Below are 18047 nucleotides of genomic sequence, written 5' to 3' on the forward strand. Positions count from 1 at the left end.
CACCCTTCTTGAGGGGCTAGTTCCTGCATTGCACAAGATTTTGTGGAAAGATTGGTCAAGAGCCAAAGGACAGTTGATTAACTGCTGCCAATTTGTAAAACAAAAAGCGCTTTGGAAGTGGCCTATATTAAAAAGGTGCATAACTTCTATATGAATGCACATAGCATAACCAATCTTTACAGAAATACACACACACATACACCATATTGCCATGTCCCCTTTCATTACTCATGAACCATTTTTTTGTAGGAAGGCATCATTAGACTAGTGAAAAGGCTTTGTAAGATTGAGGGTGTGTGAATGCATGAACACATGGATGTGTGCTTGTTTCCCCTTAGACATGTGTTAATTTATTTTCTGCAACCAGACAGAAGAAAAACAACACTTTACCTCTCTGGTTATTAGCATTCCTGACCACTGAGACATCTGAAAGCATTTCATTAAAGCACTGAAAGCATTGCATATACATTAATACTCATTCAGTGGATTTGGCAGCTCAGAGCCTAAAAAATGTGCCAATGCCACCCAAACACTGACTGAGACAAATAGCTGAATCTGATGTTTGGAGCAACATTCACTTGAAACAATTTAGGAATGAGTAATGATGGGTGTTAGCACAAAGTCTGGAAGAGAATCATAGCTTCACAGAGAGTAAGACACAAACACTGATTCAGCAAAATATCTTATCATGCACTTATTCTCTTCTGATCATTACTGCAGGCTGACAAACAAAGCGGCCACACAAAGTTCACACTGCAAAGAAAAAATAATTGCATTAGACCTTCCCACTTTGCTTCATACTCTCTGGTGGAAATCAGATGGAGCCAATCAGTGCTATGTCCAATGATAAAGAAATGAGGAGCAGCCTTCCCATGGCTCTGTTGTTATAAGCTCTTCATTAGATGTTCACATGTGTGCTCAACATGCCCAAATGCACCGTGCTGCATAGCAACATGTGGCCTGGGTGCGGTCTCAAACTTTTGTTACTTTCATTTAAATGTTCAGACTCTCTGCCAGCCTGCCGTATTTAACTGAATTGACTGATAATTGCTTAAATATGTCATATTAAGGGACTATTCGTTATTTATCAGGGGGAGGGGCTGGTGCAACAGGGGGAGGCATGTCAAATAATTTTTTTAAGCCCTGTGAAGGGACTTACCCAGTGAGGGGCATACAAAGTTAAATCATATTGTTTTGTATTTATTTTACAGCAGATTTTTAAAGAAAACATGATGGGCCAGTTTGGAAGGCATGTTTTCTTTAAAAATCGCCAAAATTGCACCAAACAGAAATTAATGTTGGATTTTCAAGTGTCTGGTAATCCTTGGACACATCATGTGCAACAAACACTTCCGTCAGAATAAAAACATGACCAAATCTGATCTTAAAATAGTGATTTTTCACTTTATTCTATGTGCCTAATTTAAAAGTTGGCAAAAAACAATCTGTATGCACTAACTTACCAGCATACATGACATGAGTGTAAAACTGAAAAACTTAATTTTCAAACATCAAAGAGTTAAAAAAAAAAAATCTAATGACTAATTTATGGTGGAGGGCGGGTCATAGATTCTCCCGCCAGTCACCCAGGGAGGCTCAAATAAAAATATTTGCAGCTTTGGGGAGAAACAATAAAAACAAAACAAAACAAACAAAAAACACATCAACAGCAAAAAAACAAAAACAAAATCACAAAGAACAGTCCCTAAAGAGATCACTATCCACTGCTGAGAGGCCAAGTGATTCAGATGATAAGATCTGCATACAATTTGTTGTTCATTATTACTCAAAGGACAACCAAATGAAAGCAGTTCAATGGTGATCATAGACTATTATGATTTAACAAATAACACATGTAGCCAAAACACCAAAAAAGTCAACTTTGGAGGTTTTATTTTTCTGTATTTAAACCAAAATCAATGACTTTTTTGGCCCAGTTCTTTACACTGAGGAGCAATTTGAGATGTTTTCTACTCAGGCCCTGTGCTTTGAAGGATACTTAATCTCTCCACATCCTCCAGTTCAGCCAACCCCGTCTAACGTATTCTCTCTTTGTATTCAATCACTCTCGTTTTTCTTTTCTCTGATGTTCGACAGCTGGCTGTTCTTTCCCTCTTTTCCTGTGTCGTTCTCTGTGTCTGCTCCTCCCCCATCCCTTGAACACACACTGTTTTTCATTGTTAGAGATGACAGCAATGATAACAATGCAAAGAACCACAACTCACAGCCTGAGTATGTGAAAAAGACATGGAGAGAGACTTCTTTCAGGTGAACAAATGACACAGATCTCAACAATCTTATGAAACATGAAAAATGTGCACCTTACTTAACTAAATACTCCTCATTTTTATTAGATGTTTGTTGCACATACTGTGTCTGATCTGTTGATGGTAGCATATTATCCTAGTAATCAATAGATGTACATGTGTAATAGTATGAGATTGTACATTGTGTCCTGTGTTCTAACAATTTCATTTCCCCTTTTGAAACTATAAGTTCCTCAGACACCCAACACTTACTTTAAGAAGCTGCAGAGGAAGAGGGTGACGTTTGAATGTCCTCAACATCAGATGCATATATGTCACTCATGTCACTCCCCACCCCACCCCTACACCCCCCACCCCTGTGTCTTAACCTCTGCCTCTTTCTTACTTGCTGCCAGTGCAGAATAACAGGCCCAACACGCTGCCTGTGGCCTTTCGCGAGAGGGAAATAAGGTAGTCAACCTCAAACAACCCGCCTCCTTTTGACCTTTCTGTGTTGTTACTGACAACCTGGCTTTCTATTCAGCTGAAGTCTGTGGCTGTAGCATGCATGGTGTAATTTCCCAGATTCAGCATGCAGAGACCGAATGTATTTAATGTTAAATCCACCTAAACAGCAGTTTCTCCACCAAATAAGCCTATAAAACTAAAATAAAGGGCAGTAAAGAATTTTTTTCCCCCTGAGAGTAATAAAACTCATTGTGACATGTGCAGAGTCATTTTGGCTCTACAGAATGTAACTGAGATGTTGAGAAAAAGACCCAAAAATCTGTTGGCATATTTTTAATTTGAGTTCTTCACTCAGCGAAAATATAAAAGTCCCTTAGTGATGATACTGAATCTAAAATAAAACTCATTTCAGCTGGACGGTTTTACGACTTTGAGGTGTTAGGACTATGACCCATAAGTAACAAAATTCTGTTGACAAAAATGTTTGTTTTTAATTTCAGTTTTGCTCTCAGCTAGGCATCCCTGTTTGGATTCAAAGTGCTTTGATGACAAGGAAAAATTATCTAACATACAAGCAACAAAAAAGTAAAAGAAAACTGTTTTATTATTTATAAAGATTTATTTAGATTCAGTGGTGTTGATATCTTGCCAAAATGAACAAAGTCTTTTGACAAAATGCTTATTTTTTTAGTTTAAGTTTAGGATCCCACTGTGGAAGCAGTGTCCCTTGGTGACATGGATAGGCTAAAAACTGAATCAAATGTGAATCAACAAATGTGCAACAAAACAAAAATGATCCCCTTTATGTAACTGAATGATGCAGATAAAACCTGACTGTAACAGAAATTATCTCTACTTCTTCTGGCTCCATATATTTACCTACATTTAGAGGTGTTCATAAAATAGCCAAAAGTCTGTTAGACCTTTTTCCTCCCAGCTAACAGCCCATATTTGGCAGCTGTGTGACAGGGTGACATGGTTACAAACTGGATCTAACATAAAAGTAACAGCAAAAGTTATTTCTACAAAAATATTAGCATCAAAGTATACACAGAGAACGAAAGTAAAGTGCTCATTACGCAAAATGGCCCTTGCAGAATATGATGTAGGCTTTTGTATTGTTTCATTTTAATTATTGATGAATAACTATGAACATCATTCTAATTGTACGGCTGGTAAAGTTGGGGCTAATTTTACACTTTACTTTAGTTTCACCAAGGAACAATAAAGTTTTATCTTAATCCATATACTTTATCATATTGTCTTTGTTGATTATATTTGTAGTGATAATCTGAGCTTGCAAAGTCACAGATGCCATAAAATAAATGTAGTGAAGTAGAAATATACATATAATATATATATAAGTAGCAAAAAATGGAATGTCTAAGTTAAGTTGTAAAATGCACTTAGGGAGTGTTCTTTATGTATCAGAGGAGGTGGGGTGGCTGGAGTATGACGTTGATTTTTTTTACCCTCCCCGAAGCTACATACCTTTTTCCTTGAGCCTCCCTGAGTGACCGAGGGGAAATGCACAACCCTCCCCCCACCATGAATTAGTTTTTACACAAAACTTACAGTTTTTTACTTACCCTTAGGTGTTGGAAAATTAAAAGCTGAAGATGAAATCCTTAAGTTGAAAAAAAGAAAGGCTTGTTTTATCCACTCTTGTTGTGCATGCTGCTTAGTTAGTGCAGAGTTTATTTTTAGCCAAATTTTAAATGAGATGTAGAATAAAGTGATTGCGATAAAATATCACTTTTCTAAGCTCACATTTGTTAATGGTTTTTTTCTGATGGAAGCATTGCATATGATGTATCCAAAGACCATTGGAAATGTGAATATCCAAAGATAATTTCTGTTTTCAGTTTCTAGCCATGATAAATGGTACCTTCCAAGCCGGCCTCCAAGCATGTTTTCTTTAATAATCTGTGGTAAAATAAATACAAAATACAACCACTTAAATCTGTATGCCCTTCCCCTAAGTAAAAATACCCTGTGCTAACAAAATTATTTTACATGCCTCCCCATTTTTGAACCACCCCCTCACAAGTAACGAACAGTCCCTTAGTTACTTTCCACCACTGAGACTAACAAAACCCTATTTTGTCTATTTCTATATATCTCCTCAGCAGCATAACTTAATGAGGTAGATAAACATAAGGAATCTAACAATTAAATGACACAAAAAAACTAGTTTCGGTTCTAATGATTTTGGCTAAAAAAAAATAAAAATAAAAAAACCCCTCTGTTGACAAATTGCCTGTTTTCAATTTTAGGATCCCCACTGGCAGCAGTGTGACGTGACGTGGATGTGTAGCTGGACATGACACAACGAGTTCCACCCATCTACCTTATCAACGTGGTGCAGACCACTAGTGCTGGCTGCCAGCAACCTGATACCCCACCAACATCACAGAAAAGTCAGTCTCAGCTGAGATAGACTCCCCCACCTTCTGTGTGTTACCCAGAAGTGATCACACACCAGATGGTCAGTGGTTACATCATGCAGGAGGTGATGGTACACTATCTTTCAGTGCAACACCACTGCGTTCGACATCAGGCATTCACATGTTGTGTAACATATGTGTTTTGAGCAAATGTTGCACAACATGCCATGTTGATTTTTAGGGTGTGAGAGGTGGATTCTTATCACATCTCATGTACTTGAATATTGGCTATGCTGTGCAACTTGACATTTGTGGTTGAATAATGGCCAAATATTAAAAAGAAAAAAAAAATGAAAAGAAAAAAATCACTAAGAACAGACCCCCCCCCCCCTTGCTATATATGATAGGCAACCATGAATTGCCATCCAAATAATTATTAACAAATGTAATTAGAATCATGAATCACCTTAACAAATTGCAATCATAAGTACTCATGGTTTTAGTATTATTGTGTGCTGAAGTTCTGTATGTGGTTTGTCCAAGTGGTGTTGCCGTACCCCAACAGAAGCCGTTGCTTGGCTGCTGTGGGTAGGTACAGTTAATGTCAAACACTGTATTCCCTATCTGTTTAATTACTTTCAAATATATAAACCAAATCACAATGTTTGTTCACAATAACTTTGTGAGGTTAGGAAACTCCCATGCAAGCAAACCCAAGCAAACACTGGCTCAGCCTCTCAGTATTCACCAACCTTAAAAAGCTGCCCACATAAAAAAGTGTATCATCGTTTTTTAGTCTACACTATATTTAAAATGTTTTTACTGTTTAACATTGCTGTCAGACAGCCCTTTCTGGAAGGGGACTGGAGCTGTTGTTTCAAAGCTACCAGACTCCATTCACAGAAACACTCATTTTACTTCAGAGAACACGAGAGCTGCTGGTCTACCACCGCTTCGGTCAGTTAATGAGTAAGGTAAAGCAGCGAAAATATTCTGAATATAGTGTAAACTTAACTGATGTAAAAAAATTTAGGTGGCTAACAAATACGATTTGCTGCAGCTCCCGTCCACAGCAGTACATTGCTTAGCTTCTGAAATATTTGGTTTATCAAAGACGCTAGCAAAGCAACACCGTACATGGCCCACTGTCTTTTAACAAATATTTTTAAAAGTTACAGTCATGGCTGAAAATGACAGAGAAATAGACAAGTTCCCTGATTTCACATATCTCCACAATTCAAATCCACTGGCACTTATATACCCAGAAGTGACTGTTGTGTTAGCCCGACATTGCGGTGCCCTGAAAGTGGAATTAATATAAGTGTAATGTAGGCTATATCTTTGTCAACTTTCATAGTTTTTGTTAAGTATTAATACTATAAAACTTCAATTAAAAGCCTAGATTAAACACCCAGTCCCTTTTGACAAATAAACGTTGATCTCAGTCTGACGCCTGATCTGGTCACCAAGCAGTTCATTTTTTTAATTTTTTTTTTTTATAGAAGTTCCTTGGAATACTCACATCCAAGCTAAAAAAATTGTTTTAACAGGATAAAGTGGTGTTGTGTCGGTATGCCGGGTGCTGTAATCCTTGAGTGCCATAACTCACTCTCTCTCTGATGAGCTGTCTGTCAGAGCTAGATCAAATGAATGAATTATAATTGATATATTATCTGAAGCCTAATTTTTAAACATGTAATATTCATACAGATTTAAATAAAACATGTAACTGTATTTCCTCATCTCTACTGAGCAACAGTTTTGTGTGACAGGGATTACAGGCCTATCCCATACAGACACGTGTCCCAAATATAGGCCCATTGATTTCAGTGAGTCAAACAAATATAAGCCCTGACTATTAATAAGTTTTACTGTATGTCATAAAAAAGGTCATAAAAAATGTTATTGTATAATATACCACTTTTAGAATCCCTGATCTAATATTTTTGTTTCAAAATGCTCTAAAATTGTCAACTTAGCTGTTTTAAAAATTTCTCCTTCAAGGAATTTCCCCCAGATCCCCCTCAAGCGTTGGGTCAATTGAAAATTGTCCCCCCAATATTAAATAGGTGATTACAGCCCTGCTGGAAAATAATTACACCACAAAATCCTGATTAAATCCATGATTCCTGAACCTTCTCAGCTCATGAACTAAACAGGACCATTTTCGCCCCACCCTGACACCCAGGCTCAGTAACACAACCTATTTTTACACAACTCTTATTTAAAGAAGTACTGTCCAAAACAAAAACTGAGCGAGAAAATCATGTGTGTCCGCAACCTCAGGCCTCAGCGTCATATCTGTGCAACTGGAAGGGATGTCTACGTCTCTGTCTTTGAGGTTTACCCCATCCTTTCTAAGCTGTTTATCGCCCATCTCTGCTAATGTAAACCGCCCATCTGTTTTAAACAAAACACATAAAAACACACACATAGTCATTTCCCACCACGCCAGACCCTGAAAGAAGGGATTGCTGGGTATTCTGGTGGCAAGGAAATACACTCCAGATGTGAACAAATTGTCCCCCTTTCTAATTGCTATTGTGTTCGCTGATGCTGATTTTGGATCTCTTCGGTTTTTGTAGCTGGGGCTGAGAGTGCTTGTCAGCTGATTAGTGCATGTGTGTGTATTTGTTTGGGATCTTGAGGGTGTGAGGTTATAAATCTGGTGGTGTTAAGACGAGAGATGTGAAGTTAAGGGTGTTAAAGGAAAGAGGGGTAAATTGGGATGACACTGGAGGAACAGTTGGAGATCTGACTACTGTTATCCAGCCACCATAAACAGACACAGATGTTTCTGCTCAGTGCCTGATGAAGGCTTTATTTAAGGGAGCCCATCGTCTTCTTCTGTCCTGTCATCATAACTTCTGAGAGGCTGGCTTGCTCGTCCCTCGCAGTGCATCTAATCAGGACTGATTAGGTGTGTGGTAGCCAGAGACATGCAGGGGAGTGGCTGCTCTGAGGGCTGCCCCTGCTGTCCTGTTTACAGAGCGCTTTTCTGCATGTGAGGGGTTTCCTCTGCATGGAGAGATGAGAGAGAGGAATCAGACCAAGTCCACAGCATGATGTGGCGTTTCATAAGATAGTTAAAAATCACTCCACGACTCTAAACAACAGACCACCGCGCAACTGCAATCAACCTGACTGCGGTCTCACCAACCACACTGTAATCCAAATAAACAAACAATGGCATAATGAAAGAAGTCTCCCTCTTTATGCTGGGAAATCGCTTCACCTCATCCATCTTCTCTATCATCTATTCTCATCCAGTTTCTATTTGTTTTACAGCATCCTCACATGAAAAGCTGCAGGAGGAAAACAGACTACAGCTGCTTTAAAGACTGAGGATTCCCTAGGAAAACTTGATGATGGTCATATAACCCTATCAGTGCCACTGTAATGATGTATCATTTCACAATGTCGGAATAATAAGCTTCTATATGTGTTCTGAGTGGTTTTTGAGATGCTGAGCTTCAAGGTTTTGCATTCCAAATCACAAAAAGGATGTGGAACAAATGTCTGCCATATACAAAAATCACAGAATTCTAAATGCGTGATATCAAAATCCTGTCAGATTGAAAATGGGGTTTTAGGGACAAATACAGATAGAACCTTACAATCCTCAAAACTCCCTTTCTGCTTGGAATTATAAGGTTCTATCTGCCTTCTGAGAGGGTTTCGAGATATTGAGCTTCAAATAGCAAAAATGATAAGTGCAACAAGCCTCTTTCATACACAACAATGGCACACACCATAAAGTTATTCAAACTGTTTAGTATCAAAATCCTGTAAGGTTTGTAAATGGGTTTTTTAGTGACATGTTGAATATAGATAGAACTTTCTAATCCTAAAAACTCGTGTTCTGCTTGGAATTGTGAGATTTTTCAAGTTATACAAAAAGTTTACCTAGAATTTGTCTTAAACATAAAATTAATGTTGTAACAGATTGTCCACATGTATGAGAGAGTTTCATTTAATGGCATTTCTACAACATTTATTTCTTGTCTTAGGACAAATCTTATTTTAAAAAAAACATTGTAGGTTAAGTAAAAGTCACTACTAATTATTTACAAAGTGTTGAGGTCAGTTTTAGATAGGTATATGGTTGGTTATTAAACACATTATTCCAGGAACCATTAGTTAAAGTTTTCTTTGGGTTCGACAGCAAATGGCCACTGTAAGACATCTAACCAGGACTGTGTTGCACAGAAAGTGGGACAGGTAGAAGGATATTGTAGATATTGTCTCTACAGGTCAGTACAGCAGGTAAATAAGATGTGTGTTGGGTTCAGTTACTACAGGAAATGTTCCAGCAGGTCAGTGTAGCAGGTCAGTATAAAGGCAGTAAAGGCAGTAAGATTCAGACACCTAAGAAATGGTTATTTGTTTACCTTTATAATGAGTTTATAATGTCAGAGCCGTAAGAGTTTAAATGTATTTAATTTTCACAAATTATTTGATTAAAAAAGAGAGAATAATTATATATAATATGTGTATGAAAGACTTATAATTCTATAACAAAGTGCAATTAAATAACTGCATCAGTCTGATCAAATATTTGAGAGTTCTTCCTGTTTAAGTTCATGTATAAATGTTTGGATGTCACTTTTTAAAATGTGCAATGATGGATGCATATGTGAGAACTCATAAGAAGTCATCTCAGAATTGAATATGAACCTTCTCAGTTTAAATATTTCATTCATAACAATTCTTTAATTGTTTTAATGATGATGAATAATAAATAATACATCCCATAGCCTTAATAATTTGCCTTAGCTTAGCTTTACATGTACAAATCTGATTTGCTCCCATAAGCCATCACTGATTAGTAATTACATTTTTGTTTAAAAATAGTATTTGTTAGCAAACAATCCTCCGGAGGAAAATCTGCCTACGTTGCCTGTTTTTTTCTAACTCAGGTCAGTGCTCAATGATTATTAATGTTCAGTCCAAAAATAAATGTTTGCTTGAAGACAAAAACTTAACGTGATTTTTGAAGCCAGATCGAAAGCTAAACAACATCGCGGTCGTAACGTGGATTTATTCCTATTTTCAGTAGCTGTAATGCTTTAATGTTTTCAAGCTGTTTTGGATGCAGTTTTTCCTCCCTGTTATTTAGCAGTGAAACGGAACTGAGAGCCCTCAGATAAAAACAAAAGCCCGACCACTGGCGGATCAAAATAATACCTGTAGATGTTTGGTCCAAAATGATGACTGTCCTCACACTTTGATCTGAATTATCGCACCCAACTCTGACGAAAAATAAACCCTCCCTATCATGTCCACACAGTGTGCTCAGCACGCTGCAGAGACAGGTAAGCCTATTGTAGTTTTGGAGGCATTTCCCTCTGAACAACTGGCATTTTCTACCCCGCTCCTCTGTATTGAACACGCCAAAAGCCTTTTGATGCTTTCATGTTCGGTCGGAAATATCGCAATTTCGAGAGCGAGATTGATAACCTAACAAAATATGAATAAATATAAGTGAGATTTTGTATGATGCTGTAATATCTTTATTTAGTGCTCAGACAGCAGCTAAATTAGGCATTTTAAACATGTTTATTTACTAATCAAAACATCGAACAGTGGCACTCCAACATATACGTATAGATTAGGCCTATCTAGATCATGTTTTTACTCATTTTAAAATAAATCAACATAAAAAAATATGTAACTTATTTTAGTGCTCATAAAACTGTTATCTCCGATACTACTTAAATACACAGACACGAGCATTATTTCTGTATATTTAAAATATGAGCAGACGGGCAGCACTTGAAAGCAGCATTATTGAAGACGCTTGCTCCCCCACCCCCCATACTCACTCTCTCTGCACAAACACATTCACCCTGCGGGCTTGGTGGGGCTGTTGGAAGCCTGTGGAGGGGCTGGTAAGAGGTGCTGGGGGGTTAGGGTGATGAGGAAACGAGTTGATGTGCCCTGGAAGTAATTCTTTCACCCCCCACACACTACCCCCTCTCCAAAAACACACAAGGTGGGAGAAACGGGACCACCACCAGCACCACTGGTAGCCTTTAACACGTGGGGACCCGGGGCGAGCATCCACATTCCTGCTGAGGGACTGAAAGCATGCTCGATTTCTTCCACCGTGTTGTCACTTGTTGACGCTTTAATAATAATAACAATAACAATAATAATAATAATAATGATAATAATTGCAGAATGCATGATTCAAGTATATGTTTTATGTTGTGTGATAAAGACATGTTTTTGTGATAATTTATCGATGGACGGTCTTTTTTTATTTTTTTCCCCTCATTTGTAAAATATTTGTACATTTTATGTGCACAACAACAATGTCAACGTAACCCAAATAAATGTAGGAAAATCTCACTATTCAATCACAAATTTAGAAGATACATATTTTGTTGATATGAGTGTGTTTTTCTCACATTTTTCAGTTCTTCAAAAGTCTGTAAAGTTGAGGTGACATCGCAATAATTCATTAGAATGCACTGCTTCCTGTTGTGAGGAGGCTACACTTTTCTTTTGTACAGTTTTATTCAAAGTATGGGCTGTTAGAAACAATATATGTATATAAAAAAAGAAACAAATAAAGGTATATTTAATGCAGTTAATCTTCTCTCATTGCTGTTTGGTTTCAAAGGCGACACAAAATCGAGTAAAACAAATTAAACAAATAAAGATAGTCCCATCCGATTACCACAAGCCCTGCGATTTCTTAAAAAATATTTAAAAAAATATTTAACAACTACAAAAAGCCCCCAAAGTGTTTTAAATATATTTAAATATGATCAAAAACGCTGCTTTAAACGTTTTTTGTTGGCTATAGTGACAATACGAAATGTATTCACACATTAACTGTTAATCTGTCAAACCACGGCTTCGTTATAGTGAATTATGATTTAAACTGCTCTAAAAACATACATGATTCTTCATAAACCGAATCTAAAGAATGAATAAGTTGGACTGCAGGTGTATTCACAGAATCAATAACTTGTTACTGGGAGGACTGGCTGCTGAAAAACCAGTAAACTGTCCCTGCTTGAAAAAAAAAAAAAAAAGTTTGTGAAAGTGGCCTGACGTCACACTCCCACAATGCTTACCGCCCCATAACTCCGCTGCAGCCTGAGGGGAGCCAGACTCACTCTCAGGCCCCGAATATTGAAAAATTATTGAAAAAAATCGGAAAAAATAAGCAAACAACAGATCGAGGGGAGAAAAGAGCGGGGAGCGGTGGCGTGGGCTCTCCCACGGTGGGTGTCTGGTCCGGTCCGAGATGGAAGGTTACCGGGGCTCCATGTGAGATTGACTAATGCGGTGCTGGAAACTTTTTGGTGGGTAAACTGCTCGTTTTTTTCACTAAGACCTCATAATGTGGCTGCACGTCCTGATGTGTGCATGTGTGCTTTTGAAACAACTTTACCAACTTTAGATCAACTCTCACTCACACTGACTGACACATCGACGTGCGCCACACTTGAATTGTTATGAATGTGTTGTTACTATCGCGTAATCGGACTTTGCGTAATTTTGCTTATTTTTTTGGTGGCAGCATGGAACGATCTGGGTATTTAATTTTTAATTGCGCGATCGCCTTCTCTGCCCCTCGAGGCTCTTTCGCTCGATAAATATGTTGCAAATGCGAATCTGTGAAGTTGTTTAACACGGTGCACTTTGTCCAGCGGCCCCTCGCTGTTGACGTCTGATGTTCTTCTTCATGTTTTCGGCGATCTGGTAAGTTTTAAGCAATTTCCGAATCTTTATCAAGTGTGGCATGCCGCTGCAGAGGAGAGGGAGATATGGGTGAACGTCCCATGGCGTGTGTTAGTTTGCGAGGGGAGGAAAAAGTTGCTGTAATGTGGAAGCTGTTGGCTCTGTGTGCATCATACTGTTCCGTTCTCTACATTAGGACTTATATGTCTGATTTTGAAGCGTCCCCTTCAACCTTCAGGCCATTGTTGCTGACTGAATGTATATTTGGCCCCTCCGCTGGGTTATCTACATGGCTGGTGACATGTTTGTCGCTGATCGGATGTTTTGTGTCTCTTGCCTGCGCGTGCGCGCGCGCGTGTCTGTGAAAGAGAGAGAGAGAGAGAGAGAGAGAGAGAGAGAGAGAGAGAGAGCTTTTCCTTGGAAGCGGGTAAATAACAACCAAGACCCTACCAAAGGGGGGTTGGGGGTCAGAATGTGGGGGTTCCCGTTTATGCACATGTTATTGATAGCTGACTTGGCTGCAGGCTTCTACTTGCTACACGTATATCGTCAGTCAGGAGGGTGGAAATAAGCAAAAACTAGTGTTGAAAAAGTTCTGCTACCATAATGAGGTGCAGTGTTTGCGTTGTGCTGTTTGTGCATGCTTTCACCATATTATTTACATTATTGTTGAGTTGTTTTTGTCACTGCTGTAACATATCATTTAATACAAGATCACTGTTGTTTCTTTTCCAATTGAACACAGAACTTGCACTATAATTGCACTTTGTGATATTTAGGTGTTTTCATTACATCAGCTTTAAGTTACCAGCAGGCATCCTGTGGATGTACAGGAGTTGCACATGTTTGCAGATCTCCACAGATACACAGGGGAGACTCCAGAGGGCTGATGATTATTTCCAGTCTTAGTCTGCTGGTTATTTCCTCTATTTATCGATTTAAGTGTCAGAAAGGTGAAAAATACCAATTTCAGGGGTCTCATTTATAAAACAATACATAAGATCAATACTGAGAAAATACATACAAACAAAAGCCAAAAATGGTTTGCGCCAAAAAATATTCAACACTTCCTATAATCAGGCTTCCACCTCACCATCTGCATCGGCAGTTTACTGTCTCCAAAATGTTCATAAGCATGGATCAATGTTTCTCCCATCAAGTCTGTTTCTACACATCGCAGCTTTTGTGTGGGAAGTGGTGCATGCCTCTTTTAGGCTGCGTTTTGTGCATATGCAGTGTTCATAAATGAGACCCCAGGTTCCTGAGGCCCAAGTTGAGGTCTTCACATAAGTTGGTTTGTCCATTTGACAGATCAAAAGCCCCCAAATTATTAAATTACTATTGCATAAGACAAAAAAAAAAAAAACAACAACAAAAAAACAAAAACAGCAAGTTGTCAAAAATGACAAGCTATCAGGAGTTTTCAGAATAGCTGCAAGTTTTTGTTCTGTCAATTGACTGGTGCTTCAGCACTTGAATCAACCCTCACTGGCCCGATAGGTTTCTAATGGCTCAGATACCCTTCTGCAACATCATTATTTGCTTGTCATTCATTTAAGGTAATAATTTAAGATTTTGGGTGCAGAATGTAAAGAAAATTTCTGCCTGGTTTGAACAACGCTCTATAAAAACACAATAAGTTACTGTGATCACCCTGATTTACCTGAGTAGCCTATATAGGGTTCTAAAAGCCGTAAAAGTCCCTCAGTGGTGCAAAAAGATTGATGCCATAGTTGCAGATCAGGAATAGAATGAGTTTAGTTTTTTCTCCCCACTTCAAGAGACAAACATGCTCCACCGAGGCCTCCAGCTACATAATAAGGAAATGGAAGTGAGTTTGTCACGAGACAATGCCTTTGTTGCTGCCAGTCCCAGTGCAAGTTGAGACCCATGTGTTGATGTTTGCTACTCTCTCACTATAACAACCCTGTTAGTGATGGATCCGCTCCATGGCCTTTAACAGATTTCATTTCCTCCAGAGATTTCTCAAACATTCGGAACATTGAGTGAGGTTCTTGGTATTGTGATGCACCTGTTTTTAGATGCAGTGACATATAGCTTGTTTAATTGGTATTAATAGTTTTATCAAACCTTAAAAGATCAGAGATGAAAAATATAGTTAAGGAACAGTTATTAATGAAACATGATAAAAGTTGTAAGCCAGGAAAGTTGTAAAAAAATTGCTTGCAGTTGAGGAAACAGCTGGCAAACTTGCATTTTTCATATTTCTTCTTTATCTGTTAGTGATAATGTGCAGAATTAAAATCAAAAAACCTCCCTCCTATTTCTAAATATGTTTTCTCACGGTCACAGACTCCTGATGATTCGTGCTCCTCTGGTGCCCAAGCATTCTTAGCTGCTCTGCTCTGCAAACTGTTTTCTGCCAGGTCCATTGAGCCAGCTTCTTCTCATTAACTTCCATGCATTGCCTTACATTACTTCCATGCCCCTGTGGTTGGAGGCAGCACGTTTCATGTTTGCCTTTGTGATTGAGTGAATGTGTTTGCCTGTGAGAGCTCGCACACATGCCTGTTTGTGAGACGGTAGATGTTAGACGTGCGCGTGCACATGCGCCTGAGCTCATGTGTTTGCGAGAGAGAGAGAGAGGGAGCTGTTTTTGAGCTGGTGGAGGGAGGTCTTCTCCTCTGAAAATCTCCCACAATTCCTTGCGCCTCTGCGGGCAGCGGCAGCGGTGGCAGTGGCGGCAGAGATGGTGGCGGCGGCAGCAACAGCAGGCTGATTTCCATGAGAAAAGAGCATCAGTTGGGTTAATGGGAGGGACAGCCCTCTGAGGGGACAAATGGTAGTTAATAACCAGGGAAGAATCGGAAAAGCTCTGATCCCTTTCTTTGTACTTCTTCACCTTCTAGAGGCAGGGATGGGGTGGGTGGGGGTGCAGAGGAGATGGCTGAAGGAACAAGGGACACTGGGTTCATGCTAGAATGGATGTTTTTCACTGAGGGGGCTGCAGTGAGATTGTACTATTTATTATTTTCTCAGAAAAGCGGGAGAAAAAAAAGGGAGCCATAGAGCTGGAACACAACATGGGGCATCGCAGAAGAAGTGTGTGTGTGTGTGTGTGTGTGTGTGTGTGTGTGTGTGTGTGTGTATGTAAGGGGTACAGTTTGGGTATTTGCACTTTTTGTGTGTACTCACATATAGATGTGTTTACATGCATGTGTGTTCAGTGTCATCAGACAAGCATGGAAGGATTTATTTATTTGTGATGTTTGAGGTTCCACACAGTAGCTGCTGGTCATTCAGGTCACTTGAGAGAGGCTGGAGAGGAGGAGAGAGACACTGTATGGAAGACAGTCAGAGTCTTGTTTACTCATCCTTTAATCAGATAGTTACTGATTTTAATCATAATTCTGCTACTCCCAGACTGTATTTGAAGTTATTGCACAGCCTCTTTTTTTTAACATTTGAATAATAAGGATTTTTTTATTGTTGTTTTTATAGAAAAATTGTTAATATCCCTCAGGAGTACTGAAACTGGGGTGCTGAAATATTTAAAATACCCGAGCCCTGCTCCATCATATCTGGGTGTGTTAAAGTGTGTTTTTTACATGGTAGAGTTTCCTAGTTTGTGTGGATGTTTATCACCCCTGCAGCATAGACTTTTAGTTCAAGCTATTTGTAACATTTTAAAAGTTAGAGGTTGCATAAGTGCTAAAAACGATGGATCATTTGTAACTGAAGTAGTGTCAATTTTCTCACAGTCTTTTTTTATACTGTGCTGCCAGAAAGTTTGTTAGATTGACATAGGGCTGAGTGATACGGAGAAAATCAAATACTATGATAATATTTACCAGATACCTTGATATTGTGACAATATTGTGGGATTGACTATTGGTGCTTTCATAAAGTATTTACAAAATAAGATTTTGATAAAAAAAAATCATCAGTAAGTGGATATAATGACCAAGTGAGTGAAGGTAAATAATAAAACATCTAGAGCAGTCTGGTAAGTTCAGAGAATGACAACAATTTATTATAATGCAGCCTTTAAAACCAGGAAAAGACAGCGTGTGTTATATCCCAAATCTAAGACGATATCTAGTCTAATATCACTTTATCAGTTTATTATTGATATATTGCCAGCCCTGGATTGAAAATATGTTAGCTAACGTTAGCAAGCTTTACACAGATATTTATGTGTGAATCAAATTGCTGACTTCTCAGTTCTTCTTCTGCCAGTGTGACACTGTGTTTTAGCATTTACCATATAGCTAGGGAATTTGCTGCTATAGTCATATGTGGTGATATCACAAGTATGGTGGCTAATGTTAGCAAAGCTCAGTAAACTTTAATACATATTGCTCTGTTAGTGACATTACTTTGTCAGTTTGCTGATTTCATGAGTGTAAAAGTTCAATCGTGGCTGTGGAAACGGTAATTTGACCAGATGTGTTTAACTTACTGTCTGCTCACAGTATTGGCTTTTTGAACCGCATTTCATGGTCTTCATCAGCGGCTGGATTTTGCTCAGTTGTCAGTTTCAGTTTCAGGCGCAGGAGAAACCTAGTGTGAGGGCGTTGAGTCAAGATTTGTTGTCAGCTAATGACTCTTCTCTACTTGAGCTTTTAATAAATTTTGAAATGAATCATCAGCTTGTTATTGATGTCAGTGTTAAAGTTAAAGAGGCTTTCTTCAAGGGCTAAAATTGTACAGAGGAAGACAGGAAATGAATGGCAACAGTTTATTTTATTTATTACCAAAAAAAAACCAAGCATGGAACACACACAACACCACAGTTACTCTGAAACAGACCAACATACCAAATCCAACCGATACATCCTAATAAACATAAACAGGGCACATTATCACAACATTTATCAGCAGGTTTAACAACCTAAATAAATAACAAATATTAGTGCATATAATAATAAGAAAAACTAAACAAACGGAAACGCCTGATCTTACTTATACAAATTAATTTCATTATTATATGGAAAGAATCCACACGTAGAAAATAAATTGTTTTCTCTAACAAAATCATCAGATTGATAACATAACTGTTTGTCTCTGTCACAGAGAAAAATTCTGGTTAAAACACAGCTTTACAGCATCACACATTTTTCAATCTCCCTCCGAAAGCCAGAAACAACATGACAGTATCAGACAGAAATCATATCGTCAAACCCATAGAAATGGTTAGGACCCTGAAAAGGTGCAGCCAATAGGTCCTTAGGGGCCATACACATGCCGCATCTTTAACTGCCTGGAAAATGCTTTTTAATGGCAT

The 18047-nt window shown here is 38.5% G+C and overlaps 1 protein-coding gene across 2 annotated transcripts in view; it reads left to right on the plus strand.

Annotated features, from left to right (window-relative positions):
- The first annotated feature begins 12205 nt into the window (after positions 1 to 12205).
- The window catches only part of plagl2 (pleiomorphic adenoma gene-like 2), a 61983-nt gene continuing 56141 nt past the window's right edge, over positions 12206 to 18047 (plus strand). The window contains exon 1 of one of the 2 annotated variants that reach the window (XM_049580325.1): positions 12206 to 12420. The gene's annotated coding sequence lies outside the window, so the exon portion shown is untranslated. The other variant, XM_049580326.1, reaches the window with a different exon arrangement.

The sequence above is a fragment of the Epinephelus fuscoguttatus genome, linkage group LG7, assembly GCF_011397635.1.
Source record: "Epinephelus fuscoguttatus linkage group LG7, E.fuscoguttatus.final_Chr_v1".
Lineage (NCBI taxonomy): Eukaryota > Metazoa > Chordata > Actinopteri > Perciformes > Serranidae > Epinephelus > Epinephelus fuscoguttatus.